This window comes from Ictidomys tridecemlineatus, unplaced genomic scaffold (assembly GCF_052094955.1).
Source record: "Ictidomys tridecemlineatus isolate mIctTri1 unplaced genomic scaffold, mIctTri1.hap1 Scaffold_1001, whole genome shotgun sequence".
NCBI lineage: Eukaryota > Metazoa > Chordata > Mammalia > Rodentia > Sciuridae > Ictidomys > Ictidomys tridecemlineatus.
Window position 1 is genome coordinate 3,241 of NW_027520972.1, and position 19,659 is coordinate 22,899.

A 19,659-nucleotide genomic window follows, 5' to 3' on the forward strand; every position below is an offset into this window, starting at 1 on the left:
TCCAGGCTTCTGCCATCCAGTGAGTTGCCCACCTCTTGCACCTCCAGAAAAGTTGCAGTGACTAGACTAGCTGACAAAGAGTAAAAATTGGTAATTATTTTTTTTCTTTTTCTTTCTGAAGGTCTTTATTTTTTTCCAAACTAGTGCTTTCACAAGTGGTAGAATGGGGTTAATAAATATGTAGATGATCAACTGACTTTTTAATGCTTTGTAAATACATTGTAATTCTCTGTGCTAGTGTACTCAGGACTAGGATACAAAGTGCAATGACCCTGCTTCTGTTCCCTCTCCCTCACCACACAGACCCTCTCTGACCTTTCACCCTGAACAGGAGGAGCTCTGCCAAACTCATTTTTATACTATACATAGGGGAGGCAGGCTCCTCTGCAGCTGTCTAGGTTCAGTAAATAGAGTGGTATTAATTTCTTACCTGAAGGTGAAAGAGGTGAGGGCATCCTCTACCCGAGAGTCACTTTAGCAGTGAAGAGCAAGCATCCCTGTGTCTAGAGGGTACCCTGGCTTCTTTGGGAGCTGTCTAGGACTTGTTCAATTGAAAACACACAGGGTGGGCCACACAGGTGGCAGAAGGTGATCTGGGGATTGAGGTGTCCTAAGTGGATAGGAAGCCAAGTAACTGCTAGGTGGGGAGCCTGGGAACAAGGCTTTCCCAAGAGGAGGTCAGTCTTTGCTGGGCAAGATCCACCAGCTGGAAGACCTGGAATGCCCATCCTAAGACAAGAGCAAGGTACAAACTCAAGGTGCCCAACTCACAGTGCTTGGACTCAGTGCAGCACCCCTCCTCTGCACGAGGATGCATTTGCATTTATGCTGTTTTGTTCTTTTTGTTATTTTTTACTTGTAGATGGAAAAATACCTTTATTTTAAATTTATTTTTATGTGGTGCTGAAGATTAAAACCAGTGCCTCACATGTGCGAGGGAGCACTCTAATTCTGAGCTTACAACCCCAGCCCTGGCTGTTTGGTGTTCTCTCTCTCTCTCTCTCTCTCTCTCTCTCTCTCTCTATATATATATATATATATATATATATATATATATATATATATGGCAGTGGAATATATTACAATTTTTATTACACAAATAGAACACAATTTTTCATATCTCTCCCTCAGGGCTTCATTGAACTTCATCCGAAAGTGCTTCAGCCCCTCCTCCTCTTCAGCCTCTCCTCCTCCGTTTTCCCCAGCACCAGAGTGTCCTGGGACAGAATCATCACAACTGCATCAACATTCAGGGGTCATGACCCTGCTGCCTCTGCAATCTCTTCTGCCTTCCTGTACTCCTGCCCCCTTGGGTTGTTGAAATTTTTTCCTAAATGAACTGCAAGAGGATGGTCAGGTGGCCTCACCTTATCTGAGAGAAGGGCAGGAGAAGCTTTAGGGAATACACCCCCTCCAACTCTGCCTCTAGCCAACTGAAAAGACAGAAATGAAAAGTGTCTTGCAAACCTACAAGGGACTTTATCTCAGCATGAAAGACACTGAGGACATATGGGATGACCAAACAAGATCACAGTTCACCTGCAACTGGGCGGGACTAGGCACAGGGAGCACACCACTCTGGCCACTTCTCATCATACTGCACTGCTGGGCCTGGGACTGCATGAGGGCCCCCATCTGTCAGGTGAATCTCCTAGGTCTCTGAGCTGTTCAGATAAGATACACTCTGACCAGGATGAGCTCTGCCAAGCTCAATTTTTACACTATACATAGGGAAGGCAGGCTCCTCTGCAGCTGTAGATATTTAGACAGGCCTTGGGAAGTATGTGGTGGACCCTGGCCTCCAGTCTGGTGTGGCCCTGTGCTGGCATACCTTCAAATACTGGATGTCTTTGGAGGAGCTGAGCTCAGGCAGGCCTGCTGCCCACATCAGAGCAAAGAGATGAAGGAAGAGGAGCCCATGGCACCACAGAATGCTGTAGGCCTGTTCACAGTAGCCTGGAAACCTGCAGAGGAGGAGGACATAGATAAAGCCCTGGGTCCTCCCATCCACCCCCAGACCCAAACCAGCAGGGTTTCTGCATCCAGCCACCACCTGCCCATGAGTGTCTGCCCCTGGTCGGGTTATGTGTGTGCCCAGATCATCTAACAAATGCCCCTGCCTGGGCCTGCCTCCTACATCTCCCATGGACTTCCTGTTTGCACTGCCGAACAGGGTACTCTAGGGTTAGGGTGTACCTGCAGAGAAGGCAGCACCCCCAGGGTGGAGGCAGGAGTTCGACTGGGGGCTATGTCCCCCTGATCCACAGGGGTTTCATTTGGATTTCATGAAGGTTAACCTTTCCACACTGGAGCCAGAGGGCAGTGTTGGCCTTGGCAGTTGGGGCCTTAGGGTGGGGGAGGGGGCTTAGGGCCTGGCTCCATGTGGGGGTAGGCCTGGGGCTCACCAGACTTCTATGAGCATCCTGCTGGGGTCCAATGGGGAAGGCAAATGTGAAAAGAACTCTAGGTAGGTAGGGAGGCCCCTCTAACCTGGGTGTCCTGAGGAGCTCCCCAGCACACCCAGGGAAGAGGGGCACTCCCCCCCCCCAGAGTGGAGGCCCCTCTAACCTGGGTGTCTTCCCAGCCCACCCAGTGCAGAGGGGCACTCCATCCTATTTTGAATGATATTTTCTGAGCATCTTATTTTTTAATGGAAAATTGTATTGACTTCTAGAACCAAATTTTGTGACAGCAATGTCAACAGAGAGCAGTGTTTTCTGTAAGAAACTTCTCATAGCTTGAGAAGTTGGAGACACAGCTTCTTTTGCCAGAGGTGGAGGTGATGAAGAACATTCCTAAATCTGGCTAACTCTTAGCACAATTAACTATTAGCACTAGTACAGGAGAGAGGGAATGTTCCAAAGGTCAAAAAAAAGTTAGGCATTGGTTCTAAAAAAAGGGCAATGAAACTGATTTTCTCACTGAATCCCACAAAAAACAAATAAAAACAAACAAACAAAGCCTTCACTACAGTGCCCCACATACTGTGTTGTGCATGTCCAGTGTTTGTGTGCACACATGACTACACAAACATGAGCATCTGTAGAGTTTTGAAGCATCTGTAAATGTGGACATGATGCCCAATCCCAGCAAACTTCTTCAAAGGACAAGAATGTTTTCACTGTAACCTTTTCTGTTGAAAAGTAATCTTGATGCCAAAATACCATCTCAGCTACACAATGTTTTTGAATTTTGCTTTAATCAGTTTATTTCCTGCTGTGACAAAAAGGACTCAAATAGAACAATTGTAGAGAAGAAAAAGATTATTAGAGGGCTAATGGTTTAAGATGCCTCAGTCCATAGAAGGCCAGCTACATTCCTTGGCTCTCCAAATGAGGTAGAACATCATTGTAGAGTAGTGTGGGGGTGGGGACCAGCTCACATGATGATCACGAAACATAGCAAGAGGTCTCAATTTACCAGATAAAAATAAATACTCCAATACATGCCCCTAAGGCCCACATCCTCCAACCACAACTTACCACTTCAGGTAACATTTTATTAATCCATATTAGGGGATAAACTCACTAATTGGGTTAGGACTCTCAACCCACTCTGTTCTCCCCTGAACCTTTTTTCATTATCTCACACTTGAGCTTTTGTGGGATATCTCACATCCAAACCATTACAAATTCTGTCAGTGTCCTGATAATGCCCTTTTCAATCACCCTTTCATTAAAGTCCAGTTTAGAGCCATGCTGCCTGCACTGGGTGAAGTGTCTCTCATCTGTCTGTGTCTGAGCAGCTCTTCAGTTTTTGTCTTCCATGATGCAGCCTTCTTTAAGACATAGGGCACTCATTTAGCACATGGTCTCTCAATATGGGACTTTGGGACATTTTTAAATCATTATTTATTTCAGGCTGTATAACAGTTAATTTGAATTGTCAAATTGATTTGATTAAGAGATGCCAAATGTTTAGAGGCTTCTGGGTGTATCAGTGAGGGTGTGTCTAGAAATGATTGGCATGTGTTCCTAAACTTGGGTATTACTATCCAATAGGATGGAGGCTTGGATGGAATAAAACTTGGAATAATAAAAAAGCCGCAGGTGCAGATGCAAGATTCAATTCTTCTTGAATGTGTTCTTGATAGCTGCTGCAATCACTTGATTATATCAGATCTTCACTCTTCCAAAGAAGACTCTGAAAAGTATTCTCCAGGAAGTTTCCAAAGCCCTTGGAGTCAGATTGGGGTAACATCACTGATCCCTTTTGTTCTGAGGCTTCAGCATCTTGGTCTTTGCAGCTCCTGACTCATGCAACTTTCCAGCATGCAGATGGATATTATGGAGTATCCTACTTCTGGTACTGTAAGACAACCTAAAAAATCCCCTTTGTATAATTATACCTCCATTGGATCTGATACTCTAGAGAACCCCAACTAATAAAGGCAGGAATGCCACACAAATTCTGTTATATTCTAATATTTATATGTACAAGCAACTGATGTCAGTGTGTCTCATTTTTAGAGATCTTTTTCTTTTGATTGGTTTACAAAGAGTCTGATAAGGTTTTTTCCAGTCTTAAATTAACTCATAAGTATTTTTATTTATAAACTAAGAAGAATCTGTAGAGTTCCTTTGAAATTATGTAGACACTCTTTATCTTGTTCAAATTCCACCCCGAAATCTTTCCTCCCCTACACTGTTGTCATAATATTCTCTCTGAAACAGAAATCTGGACATGCCATGCTATTTTAAAAATTACCATCATCCTTCCCTTACTCAAAGGCTGAATTCCATAGGCTTGATGTGACTTCTAAGATCCCATGATTTTCTTTCTTCTCCAGCCAATTATCTGCAGCTTACAATTATGAGCTTCCCATCAACATCAGGAATTGCCTCTTACACAAGTGCCATAAAGGCCTACATCATTCAAAAGGTTCATTATTTAATAAAATTTCTTCCATGTGAATAAATCTAAACTGTATATATGTCATGGCTTTCTGGAACAGTGGATTCACCTTGGAGGAACACATTTCACTCTACATACCTCTGCCCAGAATCTTTGTTATTAGTTCATACCAGACATTTTCTTATATCTATAGAACATGTGATAGTGGATTGGTGAACTTCTTCTTGTTATTTTATTGCATTAAAATCCTGTTTCAAAGTTTCAGATTTGGAAACATTACCCCAAGCATTAGCCTGAGCCCCAGTAGCAATATTTAATGCAGATTTAAGTTATGTTTTTATAGTGTACAGGGAAATGATTTGTAGAGTTGTGGTTATGGTTCATATGCCCCACTAAAATTCATGCTGAAATTTAATCCCCATTGTGAGTTAGTAAAAGACTAGAAATTTAATCCTTGCATGGGATTTGGGAGGTAATTAAGGTTAAATGAGGTAATAGGAGTAGAACTTAACAAATGGGATTCTGCTTTTAACAAAAAAAGAGGCAGAGAAACTTTAACCGGTACATTCTGCCTCACCCTGTGCTGCCCTACACCACTTTGAGAATCTACAAAGAGGCTCCAAAAAAAGTAGAACTTTTTCATTTGCAGCACTTCATCCTTGGATTCCCAGAAACATGAGCTGAAAAAAAAACTTTATTCTTTATAAATCACATTTTCTATGGTATTCAGTAATAGCAACAGAAAATGGAGTAAGACAATTATGCACACTAAAATTATAGAATGGAAGTCACCAAATGCATTCACAGAAGTTTGAAGGTAAATTTTGACAAAGGAAGGGAGAAATTTGTCTGAATTAGCTAAAGTGGTCACATGAAATAGTAGAAACTGTTAACTCAACAGGTTAAAGTTAATAATCTTTTACATTTAGGAAATATTTTACTTTTCAAATTTTGTACATAAAGTAATAATTTATTAATACCTCTTAAACTTTGTTATTTTAAATTTACATATCTGGATTTATATAGAATGAAATGGCATTGTACCTATATTTTTCTAGTACATCTTGCCATGATGTTGTTCCCTACTGCCTGGAGTTCATCTCAAACATCCCACTATGCCACATCTCATCCACATTTTTTCATTTGATTCCTCTATTACTCCAGCAAGTTTTCTCCTCCATGCTGGGTCCATTATTTGTTCTTGTATTCTGTCTCCCCATGCATAACTTTGCCATTAGCTTCACATCCTACAATGAAGATTATTCATTCATTCTTGCTATCTCCATAATGAGTACAGTGTGTGGCACATATGGATTCAAATAACATTTTTCCATAATGGAAGTCCTATGATAAAGGTGTTTAGTCAGATTTTCATAACTGAAAAAATCCTGAAATAGGTTCGCTGGCTGGCTCGGAGGCGCTCTGAGGTGTGCGGGGCATTGAGCCCTCTGGCCGGTAAGGCTGCGGCAACGGCGAGGTCCCAGGCCGGGCGGGCAGGCGTGGTGATGAGCATGGGCAGCCGCGGCCAATCCAAGGTAGAGGCGGCGGGCTGGAAGGAGAAGTGCTCTTTCAGCAAGCGGCTGTTCCAGAGCCGCCACGCAGGCCGCGGGGGCACGGGGGTCCGGGCCGGTCGCCTTCTTCAGCGCCTTCCACGGGCAGCTTCTTGAGCCGCGTCCCCAAGAAGCTGTCCAGGCTCTCGCACCTTAGCTCTGAGGGAGCGGCCCAAACCGCGGCGGCCTCTGCAGCTGCTTCCCACCCGCTCCTCATGCCTCGCCCGCGCTTTCGCCCGCCTTGCCCGCACTGCCCACCTGAGCGGCCAAGCTGGTGAGTGGAGGGGCTCCAAAACCACGGCAACACGTGCTTCATGAATGCCGTGATGCAGTATCTCAGCAACACCGAGCTCTTCGCCCAGTACCTGGCACTGGACCAGTACCTGGCAGGGTGGCTGGAGCCCTCGCCTGACCCCAGCAGCCCTTGGGATGCAGCGCAAAGGGGACAGATCGAGAGGAACGACTGGCCCCAGATGATGCCTGGCATTGCCCACATTGCAAGCAGCTGCAGCAGGGGAGCATCACACTGAGCCTGTGGACTCTGCCTGTTGTGCTCATCATTACACCTCAAGAGGTTTCAACAGGAAGGAGACAGGCCTGTGAAACTTCAGCACATAGTCAAGTTCCTCTTGACTGGCCTGGACATGACTCCTCATGTGGTCAATAGAAGCCAGAGCAGCTGGAGTTTGCCATCCCATTGGTCCCTGTGGAGGTGGCCCTATAGACTCAGGAGGGACCCTGAGGACTATATCTATGACATATATGCTGTGTGCAATCACCATGGCACCATGCAAGGGGGGGCACTTCACAGCATACTATAAGAACTCTGTGGATGACCTCTTGTATTGCTTTAATGACAGTGATGTGCAGCAGCTGTCGGAGGATGAGGTGTGCACCCAGACAGCCTATATCCTCTTCTACCAAAGGCAGACAGCCATCCCATCATTGTCGGCTAACAGTTCAGTAGCTGGCTCCACAAGTTCTTCCCTGTGCGAGCACTGGGTGAGGGGGCTTCCGGGGAGCAAGTAAGCCAGTGTGACTTCAGCGGCCTCCTCCAAATGCACCTCCCTGGCCACAATCTCTGAGTCTACATAGAGATGAGAGGGAAAGGAGTGAAGATGGTGGTGGCTTTTCATCTCAGCCATTTGTGAGGAGTGTCCAGCGCCAGAGCTTGTCCTCCAGATCATCTGTGACCAGCTCCTTGGTTGTTAATGAAAATTGCAGGAGATTTTCTTGGTCCCTGTCTGCAAAGCTGCAGATGTGCTCCAATTCTCCTTCCCCTTCTCAGGGGACTCTGACTCACAGGTCTGCCTCCACCTTAGAGAAGATTGGGGAGGCAGGGGATGATAAGGTTTCTCTTCATCTCTTTCTTTGGAAGCTTTAAGAACCTTTCCAGCAGTTATCAGGAAGCAAGTGATAATCACAGAGAACACAAGGCTGTGAGCCAAGCCCCCCTAGCTGTCATGGAGGGGCTTGTATTCAGAGAAGAGTCAGATACCTGCAAATTGAACTCCAGTGTTGTAGATATACAGAGCAAAAACTTAGCACAAGGGCATCACTTACATTCTGTCTCCAATGCATTTGATAACAATAACCAGATTGCTTAAGTGGATCAGAGTGATTCCATGGACAGCTCTCCTGTCAAAGAAGTGAAATCCCTAGGCCACCCAGGCTCACTCACAAAGAAACCAGAGAGTACACCAAGAGATCCCCCAGCTCCAAAGGCACTCTGAACCAGATAAAAGCATGTAGAAAGGGAGAACAGCCTTGGCAAGCCAAGAATCATCTCTTTCAAATACATCCCCTTCTTCTCCTTTTCCTGTAAAAGTTTCTCTAAAGCTTTATTGCTCTTGAAGCAAAGCAGATTCTTCCAGGGCCAGTGGAAAGCATTCATTCCCTGCTCCTGCCCAGCTAAAAAAGGAGTCATTCCCCAAGTCCCATAATTCCACATCATCTCCCTAACCACAGAAGCAGAAATCAGCTTCTGCCCTCGATTACTTTGCTTTCTCTAATCTGCCAAAAAAATAAAAATAAAAATAAAAAAGCCTCCGGCTCTGCTATTAGGGGCCCCTTCCCTCCTGGGAAGAACAGTACTTCAGATGGGACCTTGAGTAGGGAGGGCTCCAGAATAAGCCTGGGATATGACAGAGCCAGTGTCACCTCCATCTCCAAACCCAGATCCCCTTGGGTGAGACAGACCAGAGCGAGGGAGGCAAGGGTGTCAGCAAGCATGGGTGGAGATCCTCCATAGCCAGCCTGTACTCCCCCAGCACGAGCATATGGTCTGGTCTGAAGAGGGACAGCAAGTCTGGGGATAAAGGGCTGTCCTTTTTCAAGTCAGCCTTGAAGCAGAAAGAAACTAGGTGGTCGACGGACCTCGGCAAGACAACCTTGCTGTCTAAAAAGACAGGTGGGAGCTCTGTCAAGTCGGAGAGTAAGAGTGCCATGGATGACAAGGCCAAGAAAGGCCACCAGCCTCCAGGCCCCCAGCAACCAAATGCAAAGGCAGTTGGAAAGGAGCAGCTTGTCTCCAAGGACCCTGCCTTCACTAAACATTCCCTGTTCTGTTCTCACAATTCCAAGTCTTCCCAGATAAATTACAGACCTCCCTCATCTCCCAGCGGCAAGCATCCTGATGAGAGAGACTCCAAAAAGTTACTTCTAGCATGCAGACCTCTGCACAGCCTTCACAGAAACCTCAGGGACGTTCCCACAGCCTAAGTGTTCTGTCTGTAAAGATGTTTATTTATTTAGCACCCCTCCTTTCCCACCAAAGCCCTCTATGCTTTTGTTTTGTTATTTTTGGGGCATCATGTGCCCGATTGTGTGTGCCTGCATGTGTGCATTCATGAGTGAGTGTGTGTTTGTATGCAACGAGAAGTCAGTTGTAAATTGTTAAAAGTGTCATCTTATTCTGTAATTGAACCAAATAACAGCTATAGGCAAACCATTGATACCAGGCTAACTGGAGTAATTATAGACAATATCCAGACATTCTTTTTAGCAATTGTATATATTTCTTTCTAGAGAACTCTAATGACTTTCATTGGACACTAGGGTCTTGAAACCTGTGAACCAGTTAAGCTATCATTAGAGTATGGAAGTGTGAATTATTTGACTTGGGTTTCATCTGAGCAGGATTTGTCCACACTGTGGATTGTTGAGTGGCACCAGGAGCTCTAAAAAACTATGAAAATAACATATGAAACAAACCAAGGGAAAAACTATTGCTTTTGACAATTGCACTCCATTTACCAGTCTTTGTAAATGGAAATATTTTAACACTAATGTTTCTCAGGTATCTACATTCAGCTTGTCCAGGATGGATGTGCATCAGTAAATGGATTAAAGAGAAAAAATCCTGAAATAAATCAATTTAGAGAAGAAAAGTTTCTATATTGTTATGGTTTGAAAGTTGTCAGGCCATGGTCAGTTGGCGCTGTGGCTTTTGGGTCTATGATGAAGCACAGAACATCATGATATGGAGGACATGAGGAAGCAAAGCTGTTCACCTCATGGTAGCTGGGGAAGCAGAGAGAGAAAGAGGAACAGTCAGGCTCCTAATATTTCCTTTAAGGGCATGCTCCAAATAACCTGACTTTCTCCCACTAGGCCCCACCTCCTAAAGGTTCCACCATATCCCAATAGCACCACAGGCTGGAGACCTGTGGACATTCAAGATCCAAAATATAGCAAAGGGTATTTTGTGCTTAAATATCTGCTAATGCTAGAGATGGAAATCATGGAGACGAGGAACCGGTACCCTAGGTCTATAACACAAAACTTTGTACATAACTATGCCCAATGTTATGTCTGGAATTAAGTTAATACCATTGCTTATAAGAATTGCTACAATTTACCTGTTAATATAGTCATGTTTCACATTACAACATTTTAGTCAACACATCATACAACTGTGGTCCCATAATATTTTTAATTTTTCTAATTTTGTACATAAAGTAATGGTTTTTTAATACTGAAAAATTCCTGTGGCTTAATGATGTCATGGCTATTGTAACTTTGTAGCACAATATACTACCCAAATGTTTGTGGTGGTATTGCTGTAAATAACACTGCAAAATCTATATAAAATTATAGCACAAATATAGTATGTATGATACGTATTACTTGATAATTTAAAAATGACCATAAATGATTTATACATTTACTATATTTTGTATGTTATATTAGAGAGTACTCCTTTATTTAGAAAAATGTTTACTGTACTACAGAATACCATGTTACAATAGCAGCAATTTCATACATCTTGTATTTACCACATCTCTTGATTTCATGAAGAGGCCACATTGAATGTTTGACTCATATCATTTAGGTTTGTATTATGTTCATTCTGGGATTTTCAAACACTATCTGAATTGTCTTCCAAGATCCGACTCTGCAATATCATTAGATATCACTGATACCTAATTTCTAATGTCTCCTCTCTGCCTTTTTATTTTTAAATTGTTTTTCCTTTTTAAATTTTTTCTCAGTTGATAGATCTTTATTTTATTCATTTATACATGGTGTTGAGAATCAAATCCAGTGCCTCACACATGTCAGGCAAGGGTACTATCGCTGAGCCACAGTCCCAGTCCATCTCTGCCTTTTTTATAAATAACATTTTTCTTCCCCTCTCCCATGATTATTCATCATATTTTTTCTGTTTGACATTCAAAGCTGTATCTTTGCTCAAGCATATTCGAGAGTATGGAATTCTGTCAGAAGGACACATCCCAAGGCATTTCCATTCATTACAAGTTGAATGAAAGTCACCTTTGTGCTTGAACTTTGAGCACCTGCATCTAAATCACTGAATTAATTTTCCTTTACTGGAATCAGGTATCAGCTCATGAACTTGCTCTTTTATCTTTACCTTTTTTATTTCTTTAAGGAAATTCATATAACCCTTTTCAATTACATACTATAATTTCTCAGTTCCATCCTAGTCGGTTTCCTTATATTCTTTATAGCTGTCACCTCTGAACCTCTTTATGGATTATAAAACCCAAGCACTGTCTTTTAATTATAAGTGTTCATAAGAAGCATGGGGGAGAATTCAATAATATGTGCAAAGAAACAATATTCTGACTCAGCCATTTTGGAAAATTTCATCTTTACAAATGTGACAGAGGCTTCTGAGGCTAGTCTCTGGAGTCAGTGAACCTCACTCAGACACTTTCAATTCACCAGACTTCTGAGAAGACTTGACCTCTACTCTTTATTTCTTACCCACTGTACACAAAATGTACTCTTTTGTTTTTTGTGTTTATTATTTAATTTCCAATTTTTTTCATATTACTCTCAATTCTCTCTCAAGTTAGAAATATCTTTCTCCAAATGTCTAAATTTTGATCTTTTGCCTGAGAATTATTTCTTTGATTTGAAGGCAAATCACTGACATTTATAAAGTGACTTGGTTAAAAATTTTATGTATTTTCCATGTCATACCAGTCTATAAACAGATTGGTCATATTGTGGCTTACCTTTATAGCTTCTAAGAATGAATTTGAGATAAGGTCTGAGATAATGGCAGGATCAGAAAAGACAAACATTTTTATGTATATGTCACAAATTTCAAATTATCTTGGATATAAATTCTCTAGTTACTCCTGGCCCATTTCTCTTCGTTAAACTATATTCAGAACCATATATCAGTATATGCAAATAAGGGCTCCTTGTTCCTGATAATTTTACAGGCTAATTGTAAATACTTGTTTTCATAGAGTACATTGTCCCAATTTATGCATCTGCAATTGAAAATCCTGTGTGTGTGGGTGTTTGTGTGTGTATAAACATACAAAATGTACCCTTTTGTTTGTTATGTTCATTTTTTAACTTCCAACTTTTTTCATATTACTCTCAATCCTGTCTAAATTTGAAAATATCTTTCTCCAAATTTCTTAATTTTGATCCTTTGTTTTATATATTCCCTTTTCCATGCCAGTGATTGCATATAATTCTGTTTGTGAAGGAAACATTTTTATGATCCTCCCCTCTGAATTATATCAGATTGAGTGTCCTCTATCCAAAATGCTTGAGACCAAATATTTTAGATTTTTGAATTTTTTAAAATTTTGATACATTTGTATAAATATAACTATATCTTGAGGATAACACTCAAATCTAAACATAAAACCATTTATATTTCATACATACTTTATGCCTTTATGCACATAGTCTGAAGGTTATTGTATATAATAGTTTAAGTTCAACAGTGTTTTAAATATGAGCCATTGCATAGACCAGATGTGGAATTTTCCTCTCAAAGCTCATGTCAGTGATCAAACAGTTTTGGATTTTAAAACAATTCAAGATTTTCAGATTAGGGATACTCAGCATATCATAAGGAAAGTAAGTGACATCTCCTTAATTTATGGGGAGTAGGACTGAAAGTGCAATTGTGTTCTGATTTAAGATGTTTGGTCAAATATCATCCCACACAGATCTCAATTTTGCTTTTTTTATTCTTTTATAGAAGCTAATAGAATCTCTGCATGTTATGGGGCTGATGTCAGCATGTACCTATTTATTGCATATTCCAATGGCTCTTGTGACCCATTTTGAGACAATCTTGCCCAAATTTTGCCCTTTTCCATGAGAGTGATTGTGAAGGAAACATTTTTATGATCCTCCCCTCTGAACTATAAACCTTGTTTCTGAATTCATTTTATTAATACCTGACAAGCCTTAATGACTCCCTGGACATAGCTGAAAAGAAATTTGAGAGGCACATGTGTCAGGAAGTGGACTAGGCTATTGTACATTTATTTGAACATTTGATTTTTGCAGACATATAACTATATATCTCTAAGTGATTTTTTTAAAAAAATAAGTAACATTTAGCCCTAAATTTGCATTACTCCAAATAATAACTATATTTCTGAGAGACTACATTGAGTAATGCATTTCACTTTCATAGATAAACGTGTATGTCTATGCATGTGTGTGCTTCTTTGCAGTTGCAAATGCATCGAATCTATTTAGTCTTGCTTGAATAACTGAATAGCACGGCTGCTAAAAATTTTTATATTTGAAACTCTTAGGTTAAAGTTAGGTAATTGGTTTCAAAATAGAATACATTTTATATAGAGATTTTGATTAAATTGAAGAATATCAAGTGATCTTCATTCAAGATCAAGGAAGCTGCAGGGTTATCATAACGAATAATTTGGGATTCTAGAGGATTGTGTTTTACATAGATTGTTCATCTGTGTTCTGACTCCATCAACCCAAACCCCCTGGACATATCGACTTTCCAGGGAAATTGGAATGATTTATGAATAGTTCTCAATGTTGCTATTGCCAAATCACCTAAGTGATTCTCACCCTAGTGCCAATGATATGGAGTGAATTATTACTCCCCACCCAAAAGTATGTTTAGGTTCTATCTAAAGTACCTGATTCAGAAACAGGATCTTTGCAGTCATAATTAGCTAAGCTGAGATAATCTTGGAATAGAATTGCCCCTTGATCTAATATACCCAGGAGTCCTTATAAGAAGAGTACAAGAGATGACAGTCACATAAACCAAGAGAAAAGCCATGTGAGGAGAAAGGCAGAGATTTAAGTAATGTACTGTCAAAGATTGCTGAAAGTATCAGAAACTAGGAGGAGATAAGGAAGAATTCTCCTTAGGCTTCATAGATACATGGCTTTGCCCAAACCTTGATTTCTGATTCATGGCCTCTGAAACTGTGAGACAATATTATTGTTTGTTATTTAAACCACCAGATTTTTAGAATTTTGCTATGGCAATGACAGGAATCAAATATAACTCCTGATTCAAGAAGTAAGGCAAAGATAACTGTCTTTTAAAAGTTCTATGCCCTCTAGTGATTCTGCAATGAGCAAGCTTTGGGATCAAGAGAGAGATGATCTCTGGGATTCTAAGATCTCCGGTATCATGATGGGAGAATAAATATGTGTTTCATGCACGAGGTTTATATCTATTTCATTTATGAAAACTAACTCATCAAGACAGTGGTAGAAGAGAAATCTCCTAATTATGATAATGAAGCCCTCAATGAGGCTATTCTGTAGTTGCTACCCTAGAAGTACAAGGCACTTGAAGGTCAATCCAATTTCATCTTTACAAACACATTAGCTTAAGGTTATTTGCTCTTGGACATATGATGCTTATTCAGATTTTAGTAAGTAAGTGTTAGGGTGCTGTTCATGATACATTTGCCTCTTAATGGTCAATATATCTTCTATGTGTGAACATTTAGTTGTTTTGCAATTGTTTCTGACGATTGATATTAAACTATCATTTCTTGGTCTGTGGTACCAAATGCAAACTTATCTTTCACATTGCTGACTTTAGACGTGCCTCTCTCCCTCCTGGGTCTGCCCTTAAGACACAGTAGTGTCTTACACAGCCTAGGGACAGCGTGAGAGATTCACACCATGCCCAGAGCTGACATAATGCCCTGAGTGATGGTGGCTGTCTCCTCAAACACTAGCAGGACCTCCGTGTATAGCAGCAGCAAACAATGACTCCCAACTCCACAGTACATCTTGTTCATCATCATTCATGTAAGCTGTTCTTCTACACTTGTTCTTTATTATAGGTGTTCACTGTGGACTCCCAAAGGGGATCCTGAAGGAAATTCAATTCTATGAGGAGTGTTTTTTTTCCTCCAGGGAAAGAAAAGAAAAAACTAGCAATTTTCTCCCATATAGTATATTATTGAACAAAACAAGGTTAAAAATTACTCAAAAGCGATCAGGCACTTATGAAAGAGAAAAGGAAACTATCTATCATAGCCCTATGTATGGAAGTGGCTTGCAACATACTCATTGGGAGATATCTGATTTTTGTATTCATAATGAACACACACACACACAGACACACAAATATATGTACACACATTTGTGTTTGGGCTATTGTAAACAATCTTTCATGATAATTTTTTCTAGCCTAACAGGGATTCTCAGATGGGAGTTCACTATCAAGTTTATTTAATAATAGTCTTTCACTTTCTGGTCTCACAAATGCAAAAGCTTGCTTATTTTTATTTTTTCTCTTTTTTTCCCATTTCAACTTTATTTAGGATTGAGGATAATGTGAATACCAAAGTACACAAGAGAAAAAGAGACAAGTGTGAAAACTGGTAGAATGTATGTTAGACTTTCAATCTAGTCTAATCTCTGGGGCTGATCTAACTCTCTGATGTGGAATTCTGTCCTATGAGATTATACTGACTTATTTTTAGATTATTGTAGCAAGTTATCTTCTATCTTTTATTTTGGAATTGACAACATTTGTGTATGGGAGGTATACACAATGATATTTAAATAACCAATTTATGAATACATGACCTGCAGTGTATTGTGAGGTATTCAAGATCAGAGACTATGTCTAAACCTCCATGTGTTCATCATTTCATTAGCTTGGTACCTGGAACATAGTAGAAATCTAATATCTTCTTTTACTTGAATTGTTTCTAGCTTCTAACAGTAGGGTGGAAAAGCAGCAAACAAAATACTGTACCATATATTACAAATAATTGGAAATAAAGTTTTGGATGGGGGTCAACTCATGCATTATGCTGGTTTGCAGGACAGGTAGATTTTAGAAACAATGCTATGGTGCCAGAGTTGTGGCTCAGTAGTACAACACTTGCCTAGCATGCGTGAGTCACTGGGTTAGATCCCAGGCACAACATAAAAATAAACAAATGAAATAAACATATTGTGTTCATCTACAACTTAAACAATATATATTCTTTAAGATATTATATATATAATCAATGTTTAAGTTCTGGACAGCTGAGACAAAAAGAAAGAAAGCCTCTAAATGATTCTAAGAAGCACATAATTAATTGGGAAATTATAAAGCCAGAGGTAATATACTCACCGAAGCCTGAGTGTATCAGTGGTCTGGAATCAAAGTTCAGTAGGTAAGGTCCAGACATACTCTGTTTGATTTCAAAGATTAGTTTAGGTACAACCAAATGATTTTTCTTTTCTAAGACAAGAAAAATAAAAACCTAAGAATAATCTATGTTATCTAGGGTGATGTGAAAGAGAAAATTTTTTAAGTTAATAAAAGCAAAATAAAGCACAGTATGCTTGGATTTGTTGGGATTTTTGTTTTCTCTTTTTATTCTTTTTTTTCATTTTTTAAACACACATCAAAAATTTCTTTGCAATTGTTTTAAATAAACTTTTAATTCCAGGTTTTATATATTTAAGAAATGACTAATCTTCAACCAGTTTATAGAGAAACAAAAGCTAAGTATCATACTTAATAATTGGGCTAGAAGATGATATGACAGCAAAATTCACTTGGTAAATTGTATATATGCCTGACTTTAAGAGAACCTGTATACATAAATTGAATTCGAACAGTGCTTACACAGTGTGAGGATTTCTGCTTTAAGAAAAGTAATAGACAAAATTTAAAACAACTGTTCCTTCATCAATAGTATGGCTGCTCACCTTCATGAAATCTCTTCAGACTCAAGGGGCACTTATTGCAATCCACAAAATGGTTACACATCAGTGTGAAAATCACCAGCCTTGTCTCTTAAATATGAAAGCTCAAATCTTTATCAAATGGTAAGCAGTTCTCAAGATGTGGGAATTAGCCACGTGACATATTTTAGAACATGCAAAGGTTGGAAGGATTCAGCATTCATTTGTCTATGTACTTGAAATGCTCTGTAGAATCATTACTTAATCACAGAATATCTGTTTACAACAGCAAAAGGCTATTGGAAACAACATTTAGATGAATAATGGTAATTTTTGCTAGTGTTTTATCATGGTATAATTTTTATACAGTAAAATGTCAAATCTCAAATACCACAATGACTTTTCTCCATCTGTATTCTTCCATAGAACTGTTCCCATGGAACTCTATTTAGAAACAGAACATTTTCACCCCCTTAGAAATAACTTTTATCTTACGCAGAACTGAAACTATTAAATGAAGTAGTAGGACATGTCCAAAATTGGAAAGAAAGCCAATGGGAAAACATAATTCAGCTTACAAATATTTGATTCCCACACAATTTCCACATCCTTCTAATTGCAGAATGATGCTTTCTCACATAGCTCAAAGGTACTTAACAACCATACTCACTATTATTTCATAAACTTTGCCTCAGGGATGTCTCCTTTGTTTCAAAGGAATGTTATTTGATGAAAGAACAGTTGTCCATTTTTGCTCAAAATGCCTGAATTTCTTCATCTGTTTGCTTCACTTCACATTCTTTTGGTGCAGATAATTGTAGTTGAGAGTATACTAGTGACACCGAGTGCTTAAGCACTAAAAATATCCTCATTTATGAGAACATTTATTTTCTCATGGTTGGCTACTGTTAATCAAGTTCTTGTTTATGTGTGTAAAGTGACAATGGTAATATAAGTGCTATTTCATGTTGTTAATGACTAAATGAATAACCTTCCAACATAACCTTGTAACATAATTAGAGCAAACAGATTTGACATTTACATTGTGCATTAAGAGAAAGAGCAGACAATGAGAGGATCACAGAATGAGAAGAAATATGATATTTTTAAAAAAATATTTATTTTTAGGTGTAGTTGGACACAAGACCTTTATTTTATTTATTTATTTTATGTGGCGCTGAAGATCCAGCCCAGGGCCCTGCATGTGCTAGATGAGCACTATACCACTGAGCCACAACGCCAGCCTGAGAAAGCATATGTTTGAATTGCATTTTTATTATTCATAAGCAATGTGAATGCCAAAAATTTGTGGCATTCTGCTGTATTCTAGTCATTAAAAACTAGTAGGTGACATGGGGGACAGTGGTAGTACCTCTGACCATAATGCAAACAGTCACAATCTTCATTTTTATTAATGAGTAGGTTATAACAATTTTCATGTCTTATGCCAGACTCTGAAATATAGTAGAACCCAAAAGGCAAAAAACAAGGAGAATACTGTCAGGCTTGCCACTTAAATTAATTATACAAGTCATAACACCTTTTGCCTTACCCAGTACAGGAAGGAAAAATCTCAGTGATCAGGATATAGAATAACCTTCATAGAATAATGGAAATATCTTGGTTTGTTGGCACCTCTCTACACCCAATCAAAATATCTTCCTTTCATTTCTATTATTCCTCTTAATCTTAAGAGATTCTACTTAATCTATCTAAACCTTGGTCTATATGTATAAACTACCACACCCAGGAAGAATAGGTCATTAATCACTGGCTAATGGCAATGCACCCAAAAGTGATTCTGGTAAAGGGAAGGATAATATTGAAGCAAGGAGAAGAAATGCAAAGTTAAAATAAACAAAAGATTATATTACGTGACTTTGTCAAAGATAGGTCATAAAATCATGTAGTCACATTCACTGTTAGAATTAGCATCATTAGCAGATATTATTAAACATTAAGTATGTCCAGGATACTGAGATGGGTATAAAACATTACAAATAAACTTGATTCCCTTTATTGGCAACTTCCACATCCCCAGGTTCAACCAACAACGTATTGAAAATATTTTTTAAAACAACATGCTTATTTTCTTTTGGTCATTAGTTCTAAATAATATAATTATTTATGTAAGATTTACATTGTCTTAGATAATGTAAGTAATCTAGTGCTATATCAAAGTGTACAAGAGTATGTGTGTAACTTATTATAAATACTGGGACATTTTCTATATGGTATTTGAGTATATGTTAATTTTGTTGCCTACAGAGGATACTAGAACCAATCCCTCTTGAATACTGAGGGAGAGTTGTGTGTGTGTGTTTGTGTGTGTGTGTGTGTGTGTGTGTGTTTATGTGTGTGTGTGAGAGAGAGAGAGAATAAAGAGAGAGAGAGAGAGAGAGAGAGAGAGTTATGACAATATATCAAAACTGAAAAGCACATATAGTATATATGCAATACAAATAGCATTTTTTTTGTACTAGGGATTGAACCCAGAAGTACGTAACCACTGAGCTTCATCCCCAGCCCTATTTATTATAACTATTTTTATTTTGAAACAGAGTCACTCTAAGTTGCTTAGGGTCTTGTTAAATTGCTGGGACTGGCTTTGAACTTGTGATCCTTCTGCGTTAGCTTTCCAAGCTGCTGGTATTACAGTTGTGTACCACCGTGCCCAGTTAAAATTACATTTGTAAAGTAAAACTCAAGGCTTCCAATAAGGGGTAGTATCCAGGCTTACTTTTGAATGTTACCTCTCATTGATCTGACTTCTTAATGAAATCTGTAGAAGTTATGCGCCCCAATCATAACCTGACGTTTTTCTTTTCCTTGA

General features: G+C 39.4%; 1 pseudogene; it reads left to right on the top strand.

Annotated features, from left to right (window-relative positions):
• The first annotated feature begins 6,730 nt into the window (after positions 1-6,730).
• LOC144372396 (ubiquitin carboxyl-terminal hydrolase 31 pseudogene) lies at positions 6,731-15,010 on the top strand (annotated as a pseudogene).
• Positions 15,011-19,659: the final 4,649 nt, after the last annotated feature.